General features: G+C 46.6%; 1 protein-coding gene across 3 annotated transcripts in view; it reads left to right on the top strand.

Annotated features, from left to right (window-relative positions):
- The window catches only part of STS (steroid sulfatase), a 166,840-nt gene that overhangs the window by 52,035 nt on the left and 91,110 nt on the right, over positions 1-23,695 (top strand).

Here is a 23,695-nt window from a genome sequence, read left to right as displayed (position 1 = left end):
GGCTAGTGCTCCAGTCCATGGGATCGCAAAGAGGCAGACACTACTGAGCAACTGAACACTCATGCATGAACTGAAATCATAGTATTTTCGATTGTGGATTTGAAAATTGACCCAACCTCTCAGCCACATAACTGAGTCTCTGCTGTGGAAAACCGGGGAAACACCAGTGGTTTTTGCTTTGGAAGGGACAGCTATCTAATTTGTCAATTCTGGATGTTGATACATAATGACAACTTGGCCCTGGCTCTGATTAAACGCCCAGGATTTTCATAGTCCTGGGTAACACAAGCTCTCCACACACACTGACTATTGATTGATACAGAGTTTCTTACCTGAAGTGCTCGGAATCAGTGGTACTCTGGAATTGAGTTATGCATATTTTACAAAGCCAACACGTGTGTTTTCGAGATCTCCTAGGACAAACCCCACCCCCCACCAGCAGGTGCGGGCAGCAGTCAGTAGTCAAAGGTGTTAATATTCCTGCAGAAAAATGTATGAATATCTCTCCCTGTGGGTTACATGAAGGCAAGTGCTGTAATAGTTATAGTGGATTTGTATACTAGTGAATTAAATTGTGTGAGGATGTCAGCACCCTGGGTACTTCCTGTCTCTAAGGAAAACGTGAAATGTAGCAATTCAGAATAAGTAAAACACCAGTACACATACCTGTAGGAGCTTCCCGGGCGGCTCAGTGGTAAAGAAGCCACCTGCCAATGCAGGAGACCTGAGTTTGATCCCTGGGTGGGGAAGAATCCCCTGGAGGAGGAAACAGCAACCCACTTCAGTATGCTTGCCTGGAGAATCCCATGGACAGAGGAACCTGCGAGCTGCAGTTCACGGGGTCAAAAGAGTCGGACGTGACTGAGTGTGTACACACAGGTGAAGTCTCAGTTATCACTGGCTGTGCGTCATTGTTTGAACAAACTAGGTATGACCCTCTTCCAATCCTTTTTTTTTTTTTTTGTCTGCCAGTCTCTAGCATCAGAGCCGGTTAAACGATTACCAGACCAATCGTCTGATGCAGTTTTTCAACCTTGGGACTGCCGATGAGTGAGAACACCTCGTTCGTTGTGGCAGGGGATGGGGATGGTCATGGCGTCAATTGTCCTGTGCTTCATGAGATATTTAGCAACATCTGTGCCCTCTCCCCTCTGGGGGCCAACAGTAGCCTCCCGCTCCATGTCTGAGTTTCAGAAATGCCTCTAGGCATTGTCTACTGACCCACGTGGGGCAAAATCACTGTGGCTCAGAATATCCCGCTGTTATTCTGCAAAGTGCCCTCTGAGTGTGGGCTGTTTGGCTTCCGTTTTGTCTTTTCCCTCTCCTGGTCTGGTTCCTGGTGGCCCTGGAAGGCATTGTGACGTAATCCCTTTAGATGTGTTCATTCCTCTTCATAAAGGTGTGGTGACCTACTCCCTTTAGACGTGTTTGTTCTTTTTTGTTCCTCTTCATAAAGTGGCAGATAAACTGGTCAGAGGGCTTCCATGCCCATCTCCTAAATCTGTTTTCTGTAAATAACAGGTGTGGCCATGAGACAGGATTGTGATGAAGTGGATCTTTGCTGGCTCCCAAGGGGAGTCACCCAGTTGTTCCAATTCACGTCCTTATGATCTTAATCTGGGGAGATAGTGTGAGGGTGAAGGGTCAGGAGAGGTGACCTTGCCTGGCGGAGGTGAAGGGTCAACGCTGACATCACACTACTCCCATGCTTTGCTTTTTAAATGAAAGAAGAAAATCATTTTATTTTAAATATTTTTAAAGTTTTACTTTTTATAATGCAGTATGATTGATTTACAATGGCTCGGCTGATAAAGAAGCCGCCTGCAAAGCGGGAGACCTGTGCTCGATCCCTGGGTTGGGGAGATCCCCTGGAGAAGGGAAAGGTTATCCACTCTAGGATTCTGGCCTGGAGAATTCCATGGACTGTATAGTCCATAGGATCACAAAGAGCTGGACACAACGTAGCGATTTTCACTTTAGTTTCAGGTGTACAACAAATATATCATATATATATATATATGATATGTGTATATATGGAGAAGGCAATGGCAACCCACTCCAGTACTCTTGCCTGGAAAATCCCATGGGCGGAGGAGCCTGGTGGGCTGCAGTCCATGGGGTTGCTAAGAGTCGGACACGACTGAGCGACTTCCCTTTCACTTTTCACTTTCCTGCATTGGAGAAGGAAATGTCAACCCACTCCAGTGTTCTTGCCTGGAGAATCCCAGGGACGGCAGAGCCTGGTGGGCTGCCGTCTATGGGGTCGCACAGAGTCGGACACGACTGAAGTGACTTAGCAGCAGCATGTGTATATATATATATATGTGTGTGTGTGCATGTATATCACATGTATGTGCATATGTATGGTGGTACTTTAGTTGCTAAGTTGTGTACAACTCTTACGACCCCATGGACTATAGCCTGCCAGACTCCTCTGTCCATGGGATTTTCCAGGCAAGAATTCTGGAGTGGGTAGCCATTTCCTTCTCCAGAGGAGCTTCCCAACCCTGGGATCGAACCCAAGTGTCCTGCATTGCAGGCAGATTCATTACCCACTGAGCCACCAGGGAAGCCAAATGTATATGTATATAGATTGGAATATGTGTATATATGCATATATGTGTGTGTGTGTGTATACAAGTGTGTGTAGTGTGTGTGTCTCTGTGTGTGTGTGTGTATGTGGGATTCCCAGGTAGTTCAGTGGGTAAAGAATTCTTCTGCAGTGCAGGAGACACAGGAGACATGGGTTCCATCCCTGGGTGGGAAAGATCCCCTGGGGAAGTAAATGGCAGCCCACTCCACTATTCTTGCCTGGAGAATCCCATGGACAGAGGAGCCTGGTGGGCTACAGTCCACGGGGTCTCAAAGAGTTGGACACGACTAAAGGAACTTACCGTACACACGCACGCACACACACACACATGTATATTCTATAGTATGTTCAAAACCATTCATTTGACTTTCTTTGAGTTCATTTCATGTGGGGCTTCTAGACCAGAGACTGGAAAACTTTTCGTATAGACAGCCAGATAGTGAAATATTTTCAGCTTTTCATGCCAAGCAATCTTTGTCACAAGTGCTCAGCTTGGACTTCATAGCATGGGGCAGACAGATGATAAGTGAATCAGTGTTGCAGTATTTTTTGACTTTGCTTATTGACCTGGAAATATGAATTTCACATTCTTTTCATGTGTCCCCCAAAATGTTCTTTTTTCAACCGTTTAAAAATATGAAAACCTTAGTTGGCTCCAAACCCAGACAGGGACATAGTCCCATTTGCCTTGGTCTGTGAGCCCAGCTCTACTGGGAAAATATTTGTAGAGAACTTGCTATGAGAAACAAATGTTCCTACCCTCTTGACCCTTTGAGGCTATGCAAAGGACAGGATAACCACATAAAACAAAACCAAACAGACAATGGCAAACAGTGACAGTTGCTCTGGGGAGGACAGGGAGCAGTGCCAGGATTCATCAACCGCCGGGCAACTGCTTTAGACTGTGTAAATCACGGGGGGCTTCCCTGAGGAGGTGGCCCCTCAGCTGACTCCTGCGGATGAGTAGGAGTTGGGCAGAGCGTGAAAAGAAGCAACAGGCAGCAGGAGGCTACCCCGAGGCCAGAAAGAGCGCGTTTCGCGAAACTGTCTCAGAATGTGCTCACTCGGTATCTGATTCTTCTCCTTTTGGATGGCTGCACGGGATAAGCGCGGCACACCCCGTTTCTGTCTGCTGAGACAGGCACTCCACGTTCTCCCTCCTTGCGCATGCTCGTCTCGGTGACGTAACATCCTGAGGACAAGCACCCAAGACCGTCTGAAACTGTTGTCAGTGTGAGCACGAGACGTGCGTGTAGGGATGTTTTCACTCTGAAAATGTCACCGCCTTTTCACACCATGCTCCGGCTCTGTTGTCTGAGTCACGTGGGTAGTGGTGTTTCGTGGGACTTCCCTGGTGGTTCCCTGGTTAAGGATCCACACTTCCGATGCCCGGGACACAGGTTCGATCCCTGGTCCGGGAACTAGGATCGTGCATGGCACGTGCGATACCCCAGCTCCCAAATTTTTAAAATTAAAATAAAAAAAATAACACTGGTCTTCCCAGCTGGCGATAATGGCAAAGAATCTGCCTGCCACTGCAGGCAACATGGGTTGGATCCTTGCATCCGGGAGGATCCCCTGGAGGAGGAAATGACAACCCACTCCAGTATTCTTGCCTGGAGAATCCCATGAGACGGAGGAGCCTGGTGGGTTACAGTCCACGGGGTCACAAAGAGTCAGACCTGGCTTAGCGCCTGAACCGTTGGCTTAGTTGCTCCGAGGCATGTGGACTCTTCCCGGGTGAGGAATCGAACCCGCATACCCTGCCTTGGCAGGTGGGTTCTTGACCACTCGACCTCCAGGAAAGTTTTAAAGGCTGCATCTTCGTGATGCTCTGATATTGTGATATCAGGGTGGTGCTAGGGAGCGTTCACTGACCTCCATTAACAACAGATCCCGGCAACGGGCAAGGACATGCTGTCAGAGAAGATACGGTTCACAGTGGTCCCCGAAGGCTTCCAGAGGTGGTACAATGCAGAGTCAAGGCTTTGAATGCCAGCCCCACCCCTGCCCCCCGCTGACCTCCTGGTCTCAGAGAGTGGATTTACCTTCCTGTGCCCGGGGTTTCCTCTATACAGTGGAAGTGCACAGGGCAGTTATGAAGTGTAAAGGATGCGCTTTGTTTGGGAGAAGTAGGGTCCATACCTGGATGGTCCTGCCAGCCGAGATGGTGGGTTGCAGACAGATGGAGGTGCGTGCATGTTAAGTCTCTTTAGTCGTGTCTGACTCTATTCGACCCCGTGGACTGTAGCCTGCCAGGCTCCTCTGTGCATGGGAGCCTCCAGGCAAGAATACTGGAGTGGGTTGCCATGTTCTCCTCCTCCAGGGGATCTCCCCGACTCAGGGATCAAACCCGTGTCTCTTATGTCTCCTGTATTGGCAGCCGGGTTCTTTCCCACTAGGGCCATCTGGGAAGCCCACAGACAGATGTAACTGTCCTCCGAATGCAGCTTGGGACTCTGAGGTTACTGATGGCAAGCCCTTCTCCCTGGAAGGCAATTCTGTCTTCCAGAGGGAATTTGGCAACGTCTGGGGGATATATTTGAAGAATTAATGCTTTTGAACTATGGTGCTGGAAAAGACTCTTGAGAGTCCCTTGGATAGCACGGAGGTCCAACCAGTCCATCCTAAAGGAGATCAGTCTTGAGTGTTCATTGGAAGGACTGATGTTGAAGCTAAGACTCCAATGCTTTGGCCACCTGATGTGAAGAGCTGACTCATTGGAAAAGACCCTGATGCTGGGAAAGATTGAGGGCAGGAGGAGAAGGGGACAGCAGAGGATGAAATGGTTGGATGGCATCACAGACTCGATGGACATGAGTTTGGGTAAACTCCGGGAGATGGTGATGGACAGGGAGGCCTGGCATGCTGCGGTCCATAAGGTCGCGGAGTCTGACACAACTGAGTGACCGAACTGAACTGAACTGGGGGGTATTTTGGGTTTCCTAAGTGTGGAGGAGCTCGGCTCCTGGAGTCAGTGTGGTGGAAGCAGAAATGCTGGTCACCCTTCTGGAAATGCACAGACAGCCCACAGGCACTTGTTCCCCCAGCCTCCAATGTCAGGACCACCAAGTGGAGAAACTTATCCATGCAACAGGAGACTAAATCTTTTTTCTTCCTAAAATAGTCACTGGTATTTTACTTTGAGGATTAGAGTTAGAATCCAAATTAAAGAGTAGAAAAAGACAATGATCTTTTAGGAATTTTTTTTTTTTTTGTATTAAATCTAAAGCCCCGAAGCAGAGGTTTTCTGGTCGTAGAGGAAACATCCCCAGAGGCTTCAAGTCTGGGCTTGCGTTTCTTCTTAACGCTGAGCGGCTTAACAGATTCATTTTCTATTGTGATTTCTGTAATTTGTTCTTTAAAAGGATCTTGGGTTCCTTTCCCCTTTGAGAAACCAACTTTTGGGGGATTTTTTTAAGGGATACTTTATTTTCTCAATGTTTTGTTAATGTGGGAGCCGGCTTTGATTTCTGACCCAGCTTTCAAAGCCTTAAGCACCTGCTAAGTAAGAGTTTTATTTTTATTCCTCTGGAAAACAGCAGTACATTTTGCAAGGAAATGCTCTGAGAAATTTTTTGCTTTGTTTTTTTTTATTGTTTTAGTCTAGAAGGAGATTGACATTCTTTGGACGCAGCTAGCAGAGCTTGGGGAAAAAAATTTCACAGAGTTGGTAGCTAATTAAAAATGTGCAGCTGAAAAAAGACTCATGATTAATTCATGATAAATTAATATGACAATGCATTATCCTTTTTGAATGTTCTGATGCAAAGTGAGAATCTTTCAGTGGGGATTAAAATACCTCTTCCTAAATACCTAATAACAATATCCATTATAACTTAACAACATAAAGGCATCGTTGAGGGGGATTTTCTTTGGCCATGCCGCAGAGTACGTGGGATCTTAGTTCCTTGACCAGAGATCGAACCCGCATGCCCTACAAGGGAAGCAAAGGGTCTTAAAAATTGGACTCCCCCACCTCCGGGGAAGTCCCCTTACCAGGTGTTTCAATGTACTTCAAAATCCAGAGTTTGTGGTTCTTATATATAAAAACATCCCTTTCCTTTAAGTGGATGAAGACTTTGATAATAATCAAGGAAATACTTTGATCTTGTCTCTCCTCTTTCTAATTTATTTCCATCCCCCCCCAAAAAAAAGATTTATTGGAGACATTAAAGTTTTCTTATGAACTAAAAAAAAAGGAAAAACATTTTCTTTTAATGCGATGTCATTTTATTTGACCCGACCTGTCTGTTGCTTACTCTGCCTAACTATCTGGTGGGATAGTCAAGTCGTTTTTCCCTTTCTTCTCTTTAATCCTTTGAAGATGATGAAAAGGTTCCTCAAGTGGACTGTAAATCCTTAATGAGGATATTTGAGATGGCAGCAAATACCCATGATCATAGGCACATTTGGGTGTCAAGATAATCCCAACCAAAAAAAAAAAAGTATGGTGACTGTATTGTGCGTCTCAGAAAAAATGATGGAGAAGATCCATTAAGAGGGACAGTGCAACATAAAATAGAGCAATCTGGAGGCTGTCCTCCTAACCAAGAGACCCCCAAGAGTGGGACACTTTGTTATCACAGCCCTCTTTTTTTTTTAAACTTATTTATTTTAGTTGGAGGCTAATGACTTTTCAATATTGTAGTGGGTTTTGCCATACATTGACATGGGTGTACATGTGTTCCCCATCCTGAACACCCCCTCCCACCTCCCTCCCCATCCCATCACTCTGGGTCATCTCGGGGCACCAGCCCTGAGCACCCTGTCTCATGCATCGAACCTGGACTAGTGATCTGTTTCACATATGATAATATACATGTTTCAATGCTATTCTCTCAAATAATCCCACCCTTGCCTTCTCCCACAGAGTCCAAAAGACTCTGTCTCTTTTGCTGTCTCGCATACAGGGTTATCGTTACCATCTTTGTAAATTCCATATATATGCATTAGTATACTGTATTGGTGTTTTTCTTTCTGGCTTACGTCACTCTGTGTAATAGCCTCCGGTTTCATCCACCTCATTAGAACTTACTCAAATGTGTCCTTTTTAATAGCTGAGTAATATTCCATTGTGTATATGTACCACAGCTTTCTTATCCATTCGTCTGCTGATGGACATCTAGGTTGCTTCCATAACCTGTCTCCATATCCCGGGCCTGAGCAACTGGTGTAGGGCTTCCCTGGTGGCTCAGTGGTAAACGATCCACGTGCCCATTCCAGAGACAAGGGTTGGATCCTGGTCCAAGAAGATCCCACATGGCTCAGAGCAGCACAGCCCTGTGCTCCACAGCTACTGAGAGTCTGCTCTGGAGCCCACGTGCCGTGACTGCTGAAGCCGGGATGCCCTAGAGCCCGAGGTCCATAACAAGAGAAGCTGGTGCAATGAACAGGCTGTGCCGAGCTGTGCTCAGCCGCAGAGTTGTGCTCCGAGAGTTGTGCCCAACTCTCTGCAACCTCGCGGACTGTAGCCTGCCAGGCTCCTCTGTCCATGGGGATTCTCCAGGCAAGAATACTGCAGTGGGCTGCCAGGCCCTCCTCCAGGAGATCTTCCCAACCCAGGGATCGAACCCAGATCTCCTACATTGCAAACAGATTCTTCACCAACTGAGCCACCAGGGAAGCCCGATGAGAAGCCTGCACCTCGAAACTAGAGAGTAGGCCCCGCTTGCCACAAGTAGACAAAACCCTGCAACGAAGACCCTGCACGGCCAATAAAATAAAGAAATCATTTTTTAAAAATTAGTTAAAAAAAATGGTATAATATCTCTGCCAAAAAGGTTCAACCTGAATCTGCTCAGAAGAACTAAGCAGGTAACTCAGAATGTACTGCATCGTCTAAGACAGCTGATGTGAATTCTTCCCCCTGAAAGTCAATGTCACAAAAAAACCCAAGAAAGGTCAGGACTTGGAGGACCATTCCAGATCTCAAAAGGATCCAGAAGCATAATGATATCCGAGTCTCGGACGGCTCCTGGATTGGTAAAAGAAGATCCAAGTGGTACACATATTTGGGGATTGTGTAGGTTTGTTGATGGAATCAGTGCTACTCTGAACAGTTTTTATCGTATTGTGGTAGGGGAGAAGCTATCCTTATTTTAATAAGACAACGGTCCCCAAGCTTTTTGACACTGGGAACTGGTTTCATGGAAGACAGATTTTTCCCACGGGCACAGCGTAAGGGATGGTTTGGGGACGATTCAAGGCCATTACGTTTATTGTACCCTTTATTTCCATTATTATTACATCGTGATACATAATGCAATAATGATCCAACTCAGCATAATGGAGAATCCGTGGGAACCCTGAGCCTGTTTTCCTGCAGCTAGGCGGTCCCGTCGGGGGTGATGGAAGACGGTCACACCCAAAATGCGTTGTGCTCCTTTGAGAACCTAAGTTTACTGGTGATCTGTCCTGAGGTGGAACTCTGGCCTCAGTGAACAGTGGGGAGCGGCTGTGAATACAGATGAAGCTTGGCACACTCACCTGCCGTTCACCTCCTGCTCTGAGGCCTGCTTCCTAACTGGTTGCAGAGCGCGATAGCTCCATGGCCTGGCGTTGGGGACTCCTGCTCTAGGAGACCCAGACCAAAATACTTAGGGGGCAAAGTGCTGCTTTGTACGCAGCTCACTCTGAAACATGATGGCACACAAATACAAATGCACGCCTTGAAAGTGAAAGTCGCTCAGTTGTGTCCAACTCTGCGACCCCATGGACTATACAGTCCATGGGATTCTTCAGGCAGAATACTGGAGTGGGTAGCCTTTCCCTTCTCCTGGAGATCTTCCCAACCCAGGGATCAAAGCCAGGTCTCCCTCACTTCAGGTGGATTCTTTACCAGCTGAACCACAAGGGAAGCTCAAGAATACTGGAGTGGGTAGCCTATCCCTTCTCCAGGGGATCTCCCAACCCAGGAATTGAACCATGGGCTCCTGCGTTGCAGGCGGATCCTTTACCAACTGAGCCACCAGGGAAGCCCTGTAGCAGTTCCCTTCTCCAGGGAATCTTCCCAACCAGGAGATCGAACCCAGGTCTCCTGCATTGCAGGCAGATTCTTTACCAACTGAGCCACCAGGGAAGCCCTATCCTTTTAACATCTTGTGATGCGGAAAAACTATATGATGTATGCATGTGGTCAGTCACTCAGTCACGTCCGACTCTGGGACCCCATGGACTGTAGCCCGCCAGGCTTCTCTGTCCATGGGGTTTTGCAGGCAAGAATACAGGAGTGGGTTGCCATTTCCCGATGTGTATGATGTATGCATACATGCACGTGTACACATGGACACAGAAAGCAAGCAACCAACTGTGGCAACACTTAAACTTAGCCATCCTACGTGGAGGACTCTACCCATGTTTGTTTTCAACTATTTTGTAGAGTTGAAAAAAAATGTGTTAAAGGTTTTTTTGGGGGAAAATGCATATGAAGTTTTATTTTATTGCTCCTGTTTGAACAGGTGGTTTTGCTCCACCGATTTCTTTGGTTTTTAAAATTTTACCGAGGACCAATCATAAGAAGTCGATGTTGTATATCCTCCTTCCCCTGCCTCTGGGGAGCCTGTGCTGGCCATGGTGTTCAGGTCCTCTTTCAGGCCATCAGTCTGCAGCATGGTGGTGGGTGGTCCTTGGCGAAACCAGATCCCTGTGGCTCTAAAGATGATGAAGACAATAAAACATAAACAGTGCCTCCTGATTTCTCCACCTGTTTGTCGTGTAAGCCATGAGGCTGACGCCCGCTCGGTTATTTACATAGAGACAAGTGAACTCTTGTCTGTGACCTCCCCTGCGTCGTAGCTGAGATTTCTTTAGTGGCATGCCTGTCAAGCCACAGGGATTATCTCGGAAGAAATTGCGTTTAGACACAAAGCTCTCTCGTGTCGGCTGTTCGCACAGGGGGCCCAAGCGTTGGAGCTTCGCCTTCAGCATCACTCCGGAAGGGGACGACAGAGGATGAGATGGTTGGATGGCATCACCGACTCGATAGACATATGAGTTTGAGCAAGCTCTCAGGAGTTGGTGATGGACAGGGAGGCCTCGAATGCTGCAGTCCATGGGGTCGCAAAGAGTCGGACACGACTTGATGGCTGAACAACAACAGCAACAACACTCTAATGTAAAAAAAGAAAAACTCCCACAGCCCCTGGGTCACCTTCTTGACTGTCACTTGTCTCTCCATCTGGACCGGTCACGCCCGGGGCTGAGCCGGCTTCATCTCACGAGTGTGGCCTCCAGTGACCTGTCTACATCCATCGTTACCTTCCCCAGCACCCTGGCAGGGGAACTTTCTCCGGACCCAGCTCTGATCCTACCCCGGCCCTGTTTGTTATTCGGTCTCTCAGTAGTGTCCGACTCTTTGCGACCCCGTGGACTGCAGCACGCCAGGGCTCCCTGTCCTTAACTGGCCCTGTTAGAGCTCTCCAAATGCCTTTCCCTCGGAAGGCAGGTGGAATTCCAGAACCATGGCTGGAACAGTCTCTATGATCCAGCTCCCAGCACCCTCCATGTTCCTCAGGCCCATTCCCACCCGCCATATATTTTTTTTAATGTTTATTTGAATTGATGAATAATTGCTTTGCAGTATTGGTTTGACTTCTGCCATACATCAACATGAATTACCCATAAATGTACATATGTCATGACTTCCCTGATAGCTCAGTTGGTAAAGAAGCTGCTTGCCGTGCATGAGACCCTGGTTCGATTCCAGGGTCAGGAAGATTCCCTGGAGAAGAGACAGGCTGCCCACTCCAGTATTCTTGGGCTTCCCTTGTGGCTCAGTTCATAAAGAATCCACTTGCAAGGCAGGAGACCCCGGTTCGATTCCTGGGTCGGGAAGATCCCCTGGAGAAGGGATAGGCTACCCACTCCAGTATTCCTGGGCTTCCCTTGTAGTTCAGCTGGTAAAGAATCCGCTTGCAGTGCTGGAGACTTGGGTTTGATCCCTGGGTTGGGCAGATCCCCTGGAGAAGGGAAAGGCTACCCACTCCAGTATTCTGGCCTGGAGAATTCCATGGACTGTATAGTCCATGGGGTCGCTCCCTCTTGAACCTCCCTCCAACCGCCCACACTTACCCCACCCACGCAGGCTGTCACAGAGCTCCAGTTGGAGTTCCCCGTCAGGCCCTTCTAGCATGTGGCTCACCCTTGCTTTCTTCTTATCTTACGAAATCCCCCCTACCAGCCATGTTAGCATCCTCCTGTGAGCACCAGCCAGCTTCTCCTTGCCCCGGGCCTCGGGCCAGTAATGCCCACACCACAGTGCATGCATGCTGGTCCCATTGACAGTTTCATATCAACGTCGATGTAGTCATTGTCCAGCATTGACTTAAATCCTGTGTGTTTTTTGCAAATGCTTTGCAAGCTCTATATGGGGCTTCCTTGGTGGCTCAGATGGTAAAGCATCTACTCAAAAAGTGCGAGACCCAGGTTTGATCCCTGGGTCGGGAGGATCCCCTGGAGAAGGGAACGGCTACTCACTCCAGTATTCTTGCCTGGAGAATCCCATGGACAGAGGAGCCTGGCGGGCTACAGTCCATGGGGTCAGAAAGAGTCGGACATGACTGAGTGACTGACACTTTCGCTTTCATTTTGCAAGCTCTATAAGCAGAGGAGGGCTTCCCTGGTGGCTCGGCTGATAAAGAATCCGCCTGCAATAGGGGAGACCTGGGTTTGATCCCTGGGTTGGGAAGATCCCCTGGAGAAGGAAACTTGCCACTCACTCCAGTATTCTGGCCTGGAGAATCCCATAGACTGTATAGTCTATGGAGTCGCAAAAGAGTCAGACACAAGTGAGCGACTAAACCACCACCATAAGCATAGGAAACATACAACTCTCACTCACGGTGTTCCAGCAATGTAGGGTGCCTTATAGACGAGTAAGTAAGTGTTGAATTATTGTTGAGACCCTTGCCCTGAGTCCCAGCTTCAAGATCTTACCCTGGGACTTCCCTGGTGGTCTGGTGACTAAGACTCTGTGCTTCCAATGCAGGGGTCTTGGGTTCAATCCCCAGTCAAGGAACTAAGACCCTACCTGCCACACCTAAAGATAACGCATGCTGCGATGGAGATCTGGTGCAGTCAAAGAAATAAAGTTTTTTTTTTGTTTGTTTAATACATAGATGAGGGGGAAAAAAAAGGTTTCTCTGCTGTATTAAGTGAGAGACAGTGAAATCGCTCAGGTGTGTCCAACTCTTTGTGACCCCATGGATTATAGCCTACCAGGCTTATCCGTCCATGAGACTTTTCCAGGCAAGAATACTGGATTGTGTTGCCATTTCCTTCTCCACTATATCAATCCTGCCATTAAATGATATTCTTTGGGTTTTAATTAACTAAGAAGGTTCAGTTCAGTTCAGTTCAGTCGCTCAGTCGTGTCTGACTCTTTGCGACCCCATGAATCGCAGCACGCCAGGCCTCCCTGTCCATCACCAACTCCCGGAGTTCACTCAGACTCACCTCCATTGAGTCAGTGATGCCATCCAGCCATCTCATCCTCTGTCGTCCCCTTCTCTTCCTGCCCCCAATCCCTCCCAGCATCAGAATCTTTTCCAGTGAGTCAACTCTTCACATGAGGTGGCCAAAGTACTGGAGTTTCAGCTTTAGCATCATTCCTTCCAAAGAACAGCCAGGGCTGATCTTCAGAATGGACTGGTTGGATCTCCTTGCAGTCCAGGGGACTCTCAAGAGTCTTCTCCAACACCACAGTTCAAAAGCATCAATTCTTCGGCGCTCAGCCTTCTTCACAGTCCAACTCTCACATCCATACATGACCACAGGAAAAACCATAGCCTTGACTAGACGGACCTTTGTTAGCAAAGTAATGTCTCTGCTTTTGAATATGCTATCTAGGTTGGACATAACTTTCCTTCCAAGGAGTAAGCGTCTTTTAATTTCATGGCTGCAGTCACCATCTGCAGTGATTTTGGAGCCCAAAAAAATAAAGTCTGACACTGTTCCACTGTTTCCCCATCTATTTCCCATGAAGTGTTGGGACTGGATGCCATGATCTTAGTTTTCTGAATGTTGAGCTTTAGGCCAACTTTTTCACTCTCCACTTTCACTTTCATTGAGAGGCTTTTTAGTTCCTCTTCACTTTCTGCCATAAGGGTGGTGTCATCTGCATATCTCAGGTTATTGATATTTCTCCCGGCAATCTTGATTCCAGCTTGTGCTTCTTCCAGTCCAGCGTTTCTCATGATGTACTCTGCATAGAAGTTAAATAAGCAGGGTGACAATATACAGCCTTGATGTACTCCTTTTCCTATTTGGAACCAGTCTGTTGTTCCATGTCCAGTTCTAACTGTTGCTTACTGACCTGCATACAGATTTCTTAAGAGGACTGTTTTTTAAAAAAAAGTTTCCTTCCCGATTGATTTGATCTCTAACTTACACACTGTAAGCAATGATCTTTACCTCTGATCTGGGATTTCTCAACCTTCCTGTTGGCCAGATATGATGAAACTCCATACTTGTTAAACATTACCTCCCACTCGGCTACCTGGGATTCTGGAGAGGAACAGAGCCACCTGGCACAAGCAAGTGCTTTTTTTTTCTGTAAAGAATGAAGCACAATTTTAAACTAAGTAACTGGAATTTTGTGCCATTTCCACTGCATCTATTTCATTAGTTTTTTCACTGACAGTTACTGAGGTGCAGCTCTTGCAGTTCCAATATTTATACTGCATGTCGGGGGTTCTGCTTATTATTATTTTTTCCCCATATGAAGTACATGTTAAAATCTGCATTTTAGAGGTGAATTGTATGGTAAGATAGTCTACGATACCATTTCAGGTTTAAAATGTCCTATTTGAAATCAGAAAATAATGTATACAACAGCCTGTAATTCTTTCCTTTTCTCTGTAAAAGGTTGGAAGGCCTTGGTAGCAATAAAATGTCTGTAGTTAGATTTTTATAATTTTAGGAGTACAGTATTCAGGTTTTAGAATTATATAATCTATTGCCAATGAGCAGTTGGTATAATACTATTTTAACCTATACCATTGTATTACTATGTATCAACTTTAATAGCATCTCTATATTGCTTTTCGCTACAGTGCTTTGTTTCTCTATTTTTATTAAAATCCCCTCTGGATTTGAAAGCATAATGGAAATTTATGAATTCATTTTATGTTTTCCTAATCCCCAGCTTTCATAACTTAAAACATGTGTTGTTTCTTAGAATTTGAAATTTTTATTAACTATACATAAGTCTCTAGTTCTTTGATTTTTTTTTTTTCCTGCTAGTTTGTTTCCAGAGCATGACGGCTTTTGCTGAGTGAATTTAACTGTGTAATATTTCATATCAGATTAATGGAGAGCCCATTGCTTCTAGTAATCTTTCAAGTTTATTTATCGCTAAAGTCTGATATTCGGGGTGGGGTGTTGATCAAATGCATAAGCTAACGTACATTTATAATCACGAGTAGATGCCGTTTCATGAGTTACTTGTGGGTTTTGCTTCATGTCAATGTATGGCAAAACCCACTACAATATTGTAATTAGTCTCCAATTAAAATAAATAAATATTTTAAAAATAGCATAGACCTCAGAACTAAGAAGGAGAAAAGCAAACATTTTTATATTAACACGCATGTGTAGAGTCGAAAACAGTGCTACAGCTGAACCTATTTGCAGGAAAAGAATAGAGATGCAGACATCGAATGGACTCGTGGACACAGCGGGTGGAGAGGGTGGGATGAATTGAAAGAGTAACACTGACATATATACATGACCGTGTGTAAAATAGACAGCTAGTGGGAAGCCTCTGTATAGCACCGGGCTGCTCTGTGATGACCTCGAGGGCTGGATGGGAGGATGGGAGAGGGGCAAGAGGGAACGGACATATGTATACATGTGGCTGATTCACTTCATTGTAGAGAGAAACTAACATAGCACTGTAAATAAAATAAAATGTGGAGAGGCTGGACTTTCTTTTGTCTTTCAAATTTGCCCCCCAGTTTACCATTTATGGAATAGCTTCTTTTTAAAGATCCCTCTTTGGGTTTAATACCTCTGACTTCACATTGGTCTAGAATAGCAGATACTTATCTATCACGAGGATGAGACGGTTGGATGGCATCACTGACTCGATGGACGTAGAGTTTGGGTAGACTCCGGGAGTTGGTGATGGACAGGGAGGCCTGGTGTGCTGCAGTCCATGGAGTCACAAAGAGTCGGACACGACTGAGTGACTGAACTGAGTGAACTGATTTATCGTTTTGGCTTCCCGGATGGTTCAGTGGGCAAAGAATCAGCCTGCAACACAGGGGACTCAGGAGATGTGGACTCAATCCCTGGGTGGGAAGGTCCCCTGGAGAAGGAAATGGCAACCCACTCGAGTATTCTTGCCTGGAGAATCCCATGGACGGAGGAGCCGGGCGAACTACAGTCCACGAGGTCTCTGAGTTGGACACGACTGAGTATATATATGTTTACCATTGTCCCCACCATTCACCATGTGCTTGGGATGTATAGTTGACATTAAGGGTCCAAAGATTCCGTGAAAGGTCTGTTCTCATTTACCATTTTGGACCTGCAGTAGTCTGTTCCATATGGAGATACGTGCCCTCGACTTCTGAACCTATGTCGTGTTTCCTGCTGTCGTTTAGTCGCTCAGTCGTGTCCGACTCTCTGCGACCCCAGGGACTGTAGCCCACCATGCTCCTCTGTCCGTGGGATTCTCCAGGCAAGAACACTGGGGAAAGTGAAAGTCGCTAAGTCGTGTCTGACTCTTTGCGACCCCATGGACTATACAGTCTATGGAATTCTCCAGGCCAGAATACTGGAATGGGTGGTCATGCCCTTCTCTAGGGGATCTTCCCAACCCAAAGTAATGTTTCTGCTTTTTAAGATGCTGTCTAGGTGGATCATAGCTTTCCTTCCAAGGAGCAAGCGTCTTTTAATTTCAAAATAAATAAAAATTTTTTAAAAGATGGGCCATCAGCAATGTCACATAAGCCAACGGGTGTCATAGCCTAACAGCAAATGTAAAGTTAGAAGCAAGACTTGTAACCGGGAACTTCCCTGGTGGTTCAATGGCTAAGACTCTGCTCCCAATGCAGGGGACCCTGGTTCAATCCCTGGTCTGGGAACTAGAGCCCACATGATGCAAGTAATGATCCTGCATATTTCAGCTAAGACCCAGTGACTGGGGGGAAAGATGCCCTGGAAGAGGAGAGCTAAGAACCAGAATGCCTTTGAAGGGCATCTGCAGCAGAAAGAACTGGAATAAAAAGACTAAAAAAAAAATAGTCAACCAACCAACCATCAAACAACCAGTCAGCTACAAAATCAAGGATGCTTCACAAAACATACATTTGGAGAACAAAACAGAAACTGTGGGAACACATCCTATGTTAGACAAGTCAGCAGAGTGGTGGGAAGATGGGGTGAGGGCATCTCAAAGGAAATAGATCCAAGAGGCCAAATGACTCAGATGATTGATCACAGGGGAGAAAGGGCTCTCTAACTTGCCTTTCCCTGGGTCCACTGGGGCTGGACCCCAGCAAGGAGTCACTAGCTTCATCCCTGCTTCGATCCCTGGGTGGGGAAGAATTGATGCTTTGGGACTGTGGTGTTGGAGAAGGCCAACAAAGGTCCGTCTAGTCAAAGCTATTGTTCTTCCAGTAGTCATGTATGGATGCGAGAGTTGAACTATAAAGAAAGCTGGAGAAGGAAATGGCAACCCACTACAGCATTCTTGGTGAGCGCCCTGGCAGCTCAGATGGTAAAGAATCTGACTGCAACTCGGGAGACCTTGGACTGCAAGGAGATCCAACCAGTCCCTCCTAAAGGAGATCGGTCCTGGGTGTTCACTGGAAGGACTGATGCTGAAGCGGAAACTCCAATACTTTGGCCACCTGATGCAAAGAGCTGACTCACTGGAAAAGACCCTGATGCTGGGAAAGATTGAAGGTGGGAGGAGAAGGGGACGACGGAGGATGAGATGGTTGGATGCCATCACCGGCTCAATGGACATGAGTTTGAGCAAGCTCTGGGAGCTGGTGATGGACAGGGAGGCCTGGTGTGCTGCAGTCCATGGGGTCCCAAAGAGTCAGACACGACTGAGCGGCTGAACTGGACTGATTTTGGATTTGGCCGCACCGAGTTGTCACTGCTGTGTGTGGGCTTTCTCTAGCTCTGGTGAGCAGGGTCCACTCTTCCTTGTGTTGATCGGGCTTCTCGCTGTCGTGGCGTCTCTTGGGGCCCAGCATCGGCTCTAGGGCGTGTTGGCTACAGTAGCTGGGGCACACGGGCTTAGTTGCCCCGAGCCAAGTGGGATCCTCCCAGACCAAGGATTGAGCCCGTGTCCCCTGCCTGGGCAGTCAGATTCCTTACCACCTAGCCACCCAGGAAGCCCCTGGAAGGCAGATTCTTAACTGCTGGAGCACCAAGGAAGTCCTCGTCTATCATTTTAATAAAAAACGGCTATTGCAAATGTTTTACCCTAATACGGTGATTAAAGCATCTTGTCCCATTTATCAGCTATTCAAGCTTTTATTTTCCACTGCAAGTAAATACAGACGGGTAGAATCCAGGAGCACTAAAGAAAAGGCAAGGATGTCCCTCTGTTGAGTAGAATATCAATTCTAAGTTGAAGAACTAACCAGAGTTAGGCTGAAAAATGTTGTGAATGTACTTATTATCTGATCTACGACGCAGACGTATTGAGTTATCAGAGAGGATAATTCATCCGCGTGGCTTTGGCAAGCGAATTCATTTTCTTTTCCTGTAATCCATTTTCATAGCTTAACATTTTTATTAAAAATGACACCTGTTCCCTCACGAAAAGGAAGCACATTTTTAAGAGTTGCTGATTGATTTTTCTGCATTATTCAGGAGTTGTGTTTTTATTCCGAAAAATGACAGCTACCACCCTGCTCTCAAATCACCTCTGCAGACATGTGCGGTTTCTCTTGGTGGGGTCCTCAAACATTTCCATGACATGAGCAAACTCAGTTAGCAGTGACAAGCAGAGGACTGGAGAAGACTGAGTGCCTGCTAAGTCACTGCAGTCGTGTCTGACTCTTTGCAGCCCCTTGGACCGTAGCCCACCAGGCTCCTCTGTCCATGGGATTCTTTAGGCAAGAATACTGGAGTGGGTTGCCATTTCCTCCTCCAGGGGATCTTCCCCACCCAGGGAGTGAACCCAGATCTCCCACATTGCAGGCAGATTCTTTACCTTCTGAGCCAGGGATGGCTGTGCAGACATCCGAACACACAGGCTTGTTTGCTTGAGGATCCAGGTGTGTAGTTGTGGATGTCAGGCCAGCTCACAGTTCCCACACGCCGCAAGGAGGATTCTGTGCAGACTTACAATCAAGGATGTGGTTGTTCCATCACTTTGGACAGGTTCAACCTAGTTAAGTTTGGCTGGGCTTTCCCGAGGCCTCAGTGGTAAAGAACCTGCCTGCAGTGGACGAGATGTGAGTTTGATGCCTGGGTCGGGAAGATCCCATGGAGGAGGAAATGGCAACCCACTCCAGGATTCTTGCCTGGAGAATCCCATGGACAGAAGAGCCTGGCGGGCTACAGTCCATGGGGTCGCATAGAGCTGGACACGACTGAGCAAGTAAATGACAACAACTTTCTCTGGCTGGATTTTATACCTGGGAGAATATCCTGACTGTGGTTAGGCCGTGCCTCTCAGCTGCACCACTATCTTAACTACCAAAGTCTTTTTTTAAAAAAGGCCTTTGCCTTCTGCTTATAGTAAGTGTTCTCTGCACTTGCTTATATCTACTTATAGTAAGTGTTCTCTGCACTTGCTTATAATCTCGAAAAGAACATCAGTGATTGTGTGAGGGCTGGGGAGGGGGGCACCCCCATCCTGCCTGGACGGATGGCCGGGCTCAGGATCATTTGTTTGAAATGGCTCCAGTGTGGAGGGGTTCGCTGGCTTTGCTGGAGTGTGGGGTTGGGAGTGGCAGCTGGCCCTGCACTTAGCACACATCCTACTTGTTTGGAGCAGTCTTTGGCTCGTGACCCTACTCTGGTTGTTACAGCCATTAAGCTTGGCCCCGATCCTGGGCGTGCTCAGTCATGTCTGACTCTTGGCAGCCCCATGGACTGTAGCCTGCCAGGGCTTCTCCATCCGTGGGATTCTCCAGGCAAGAATCCTGGAGTGGGTTGCCATGCCCTCTCCAGGGGATCTTCCAGACCCAGGGATCGAACCCAGGTCTCCCATGTCTCCTGCATTGGCAGGTAGGTTCTTTACCGATGAGCCGCCCGAGAAGCCCCAATGCTAATAGGTCAAATGATGTTCCTCTTTCTCTTCTCAAACGTGGCCTGCGCCACACAGTTCTCACCCTCGTGGTGAAGCCTTTAGGTTGTTCCCAGAGGCCTTCTGGTATTTACAGCACAGATGATAATATCAGGATGGAAAGAAGAATATCACCGGCCTTCTCCTGGTGATCCAGTGGTTAAGACTTCACCTTCCACTGCAAGGGGTGCAGATTTGATTCCTGGTCAGGGAGCATTTATCCCACATGACTTTAACAGTGGTCCAAATTTTTAAAAAAAACCTTAAAAAAGAATGTCAAGCCTTTTCCAAATCCCTCCCTTTCTCTTCTGCTACAAAGCTTATGCTTCATATTCTGTTGTTTTCTCCTCATGCATTTTCATTCTCTCCAAGTAGCCTATAAATGTTGGCCCATTCCTTCATACTGAATGTTAGAAATCTAAGCGAATAAGCCCATTTGTATCTTTTTTTTTAAATTAAGATTCCACCAATTTGTTGTTGTTCGATTGCTCAGTCGTGTCCGACTCTTTGCGACCCCATGGACCGCAGCACACCAAGCTTCTCTGTCCGTCACCAACTCCTGGAGCTTGCTCAAACTCAGGTCCATTGAGTTGGTGATGTCATCCAACCATCTCATCCTCCGTCGTCCCCTTCTCCTCCCGCCCTCAATCTTTCCCAGCATCAGGGTCTTCTCCGATGAGTCAGCTCTTCACATCGGGTGGCTAAAGTGTTGGAGCTTCAGTTTCAGCATCAGTCCTTCCAGTGAATATTCAGGACCAATTACCCTTAGGATGGACTGGTTGGATCTCCTTGCAGTCCAAGAGGCTCTCAAGACTCTTCTCCAACACCACAGCTCAAAAGCATCAATTCTTTGGCGCTCAGCCTCCTTTATGGTCCAACTCTCACATCCACGCATGACTACTGGAAAAACCACAGCTTTTAAGAAGACCACGTATTCAGATGGGATTTTTGCTGCTCCAATGTCAGACAGTATTTCTTATTGACTTTAAAAGAGTTCATCTATGTAGATGACACTTGAGGAAATATCATTGATGATACATGGCTCAAATTGAACAAAACAGCATCACTTCTAAACAAAATATGGTTTGCGATGTAGGTTTTTCTTTGTTTCCAGGAAACCTTTTCTGCACCTGGCAAATAGATCTGAAACTTGTTGGTTGCCGTGGTAAAGTTTTCCATTAAATCAGAGCAGTGTTAATTTTCTTATAATGAACAGATTCAATGTAATTACACCGCTAGTTATGAAAATGTTCTTTTGTCTCTCTGCTGCAGAATAATTCTGTTTTAGAAATAGCAACGTTCTCAAAAAAAATTTTGTTTTTCTTCTTTGCCAAACGAAGGTTGTTCAGAAAAATAATTTTTTCAGGGAGGAGCGTTTGCTATTTTTTTCAGAAATGAATGTGCTATATACTCTTAATATTTTAGAGCCCTTGTATTTCATTTTAAGTACTTTTATCAACTAAGTCCTTTAAGAGTTTGAAACATCTTTAGGAACACCTGTTCTACTCCATGTTTGTGGGTGAAAAGTAAGTTCTGGTTATTATGATAATAATTTTCGTGCAGTGGGATTGTAAGTGACTACCAAGGTAAAATTTCAGACATTATTTTTTTTATTAATTTAGTTTTAATTGGAGGATAATCGCTTTGCAATATTGTGTTGGTTTCTACAATACATCCACGTGAATCAGCCATAGGGATGCACACATCCCCTCCCTTTTGAACCTCCCAGCCCATGCCACCCCTCTAGGTTGTCAGAGAGCTTCCTGCATCACACGGCAAATTCCCACTGGCTGTCTGTTTTACGTGTGATAATGTCTATGTGTCAGCGCTGTTCTCTCTGTTCCTCCAACCCTCTGCTTGCTCTTCAGTGCGTCTACAAGTCTGTTCTCTGGGTCCGCATCTCCACTGCTATCCTGCAAATAGGTTCATCAGCACCATCTTCTACGTTCCTTATATATGCCTTAATATATGGTGTTTGTCTTTCTCTCTCTGACTCACTTTACTCTGTCTAACCGGCTCTAGGTTCATCCACCTCATGAGAACTGACTCAAATGAGTCCCTTTTCACGGCTGAGTAGTATTCCACCACATATATGTACCACAACTTCTTTATCCATTCATCTCTCGATGGCCATCTAGGTAGAACATTCGTCGTTTTTAAGGTGACCGAGTCATAAAGATAGAGTGAGAGATGCTCAAAGTGAGGCGGGCAGGCTTACAGAATTGCTTCCAAGCTCTCATTTGTATATTTTATGAAATATGTATACAGAAGTTAGAGACACAGTTCCTTTAAAGTTTTTATATTTATGTATTTATTTGATGGTGCCAGGGTCTTAGCCGTGGCATGTGGGGTCTTTTGCTGTGGGGTGTGATGAACTCACCCCTCCGCTGTGCTTGCTGCCACCTCTTAGTACCCTTAGCTCCGAATGTTAAAGCTCAACATTCAGAAAACGAAGATCATGGCATCTGGTCCCATCACTTCCTGGAAAATAGATGCGGAAACCGTGGAAACAGTAGCTGACTTTATTTTTCTGGGCTCCAAAATCACTGCAGATGGTGACTGCAGCCATGAAATTAAAAGACACTTACTCCTTGGAAGGAAAGTTATGACCAACCTAGGCATCATATTAAAAAGCAGAGACATTACTCTGCCAACAAAGGTCTGTCTAGTCAAGGCTATGGTTTTTCCAGTGGTGATGTATGGATATGAGAGTTGGACTATAGAGAAAGCTGAGCGCCAAAGAATGGATGCTTTTGAACTGTGGTGTTGGAGAAGACTCTTGAGAGTCCCTTGGACTGCAAGGAGATCCAACCAGTCCATCCTAAAGGAGGTCAGTCTTGGGTGTTCATTGGAAGGACTGATGTTGAAGCTGTAACTCCAATCCTTTGGCCACCTGATGCAAAGAACTGACTGATTGGAAAAGACCCTGATGCTGGGAAAGGTTGAAGGCAGGAGGAGAAGGGGAGGACAGAGGATGAGATGGTTGCATGGCATCACCGACGTGATGGACATGGGTTTGGGTGGACTCCAGGAATTGGTGATAGACAGGGAGGCCTGGTGTGCTGCGGTTCATGGGGTCACAAAGACACGGACACGACTGAGCGACTGGAATGAACTGAACTGAACTTAGCACCCAGTGCTGGAGCAACCTTGTCTTCCTTGAGCTTGGAAAGGTTTGCAACACTCCCATGTCTACAGGTTTCCCTTTTAAAAGCTACTGCCCGCACAGGTGACAGTCACGGCTAATTTTAGAAAGGGGTTGACATCGACAACTGGATTATCCTGAAATGCCTGTTTTTCTGTAGTTTTTCCAGGGCAGAGTAGAGAACGTTTAGCTGACGACAGAGCCTGCCTTAAAGAGATGATTGTTTTCATTTTTGAAGAAGAGATGACTGTGTTTTCATTTTTCCAGACAGAGCCTGTGTTTTGGTTTGAAGTAGAAAGGAGAGATCAGCGCTGTGCAGGGAGAAAGAAATGTTTGTTTGTTGTAGAAACAAACACAGGGCAGAGAGGATGTGGTTCTTTCTACGTTATGTCTCAGGCTTCTCAGGTGGCTCCAAAGCAGGAGACGCAAGAAACTGGGGTTCAGTCCGTGTGTCGGAGAAAATCCCCTGGAGGAGGGCATGGCAACCCGCTCCAGTATTCTTCCCTGGGGAATCCCACGGACAGAGGAGGCTGGTGGGCTGCAGTCCATGGGGTTGCAGAGAGTCGGATACGACTGAAGCGACTTAGCACGCACGTGTCGTCTGAGTTGATTTGGATCCCGTCCCACCCGGGGCGGGTGGGTGGACAGTACCCTTTCTCCTAAGGGGAGGGGGAGAAGGGAGGATCCCAGACAAGGA

Source organism: Bos taurus, chromosome X, assembly GCF_002263795.3.
Source record: "Bos taurus isolate L1 Dominette 01449 registration number 42190680 breed Hereford chromosome X, ARS-UCD2.0, whole genome shotgun sequence".
NCBI lineage: Eukaryota > Metazoa > Chordata > Mammalia > Artiodactyla > Bovidae > Bos > Bos taurus.
Note: the sequence above shows the minus strand (reverse complement) of the source record. Positions and strands in the feature narration are given on the sequence as shown.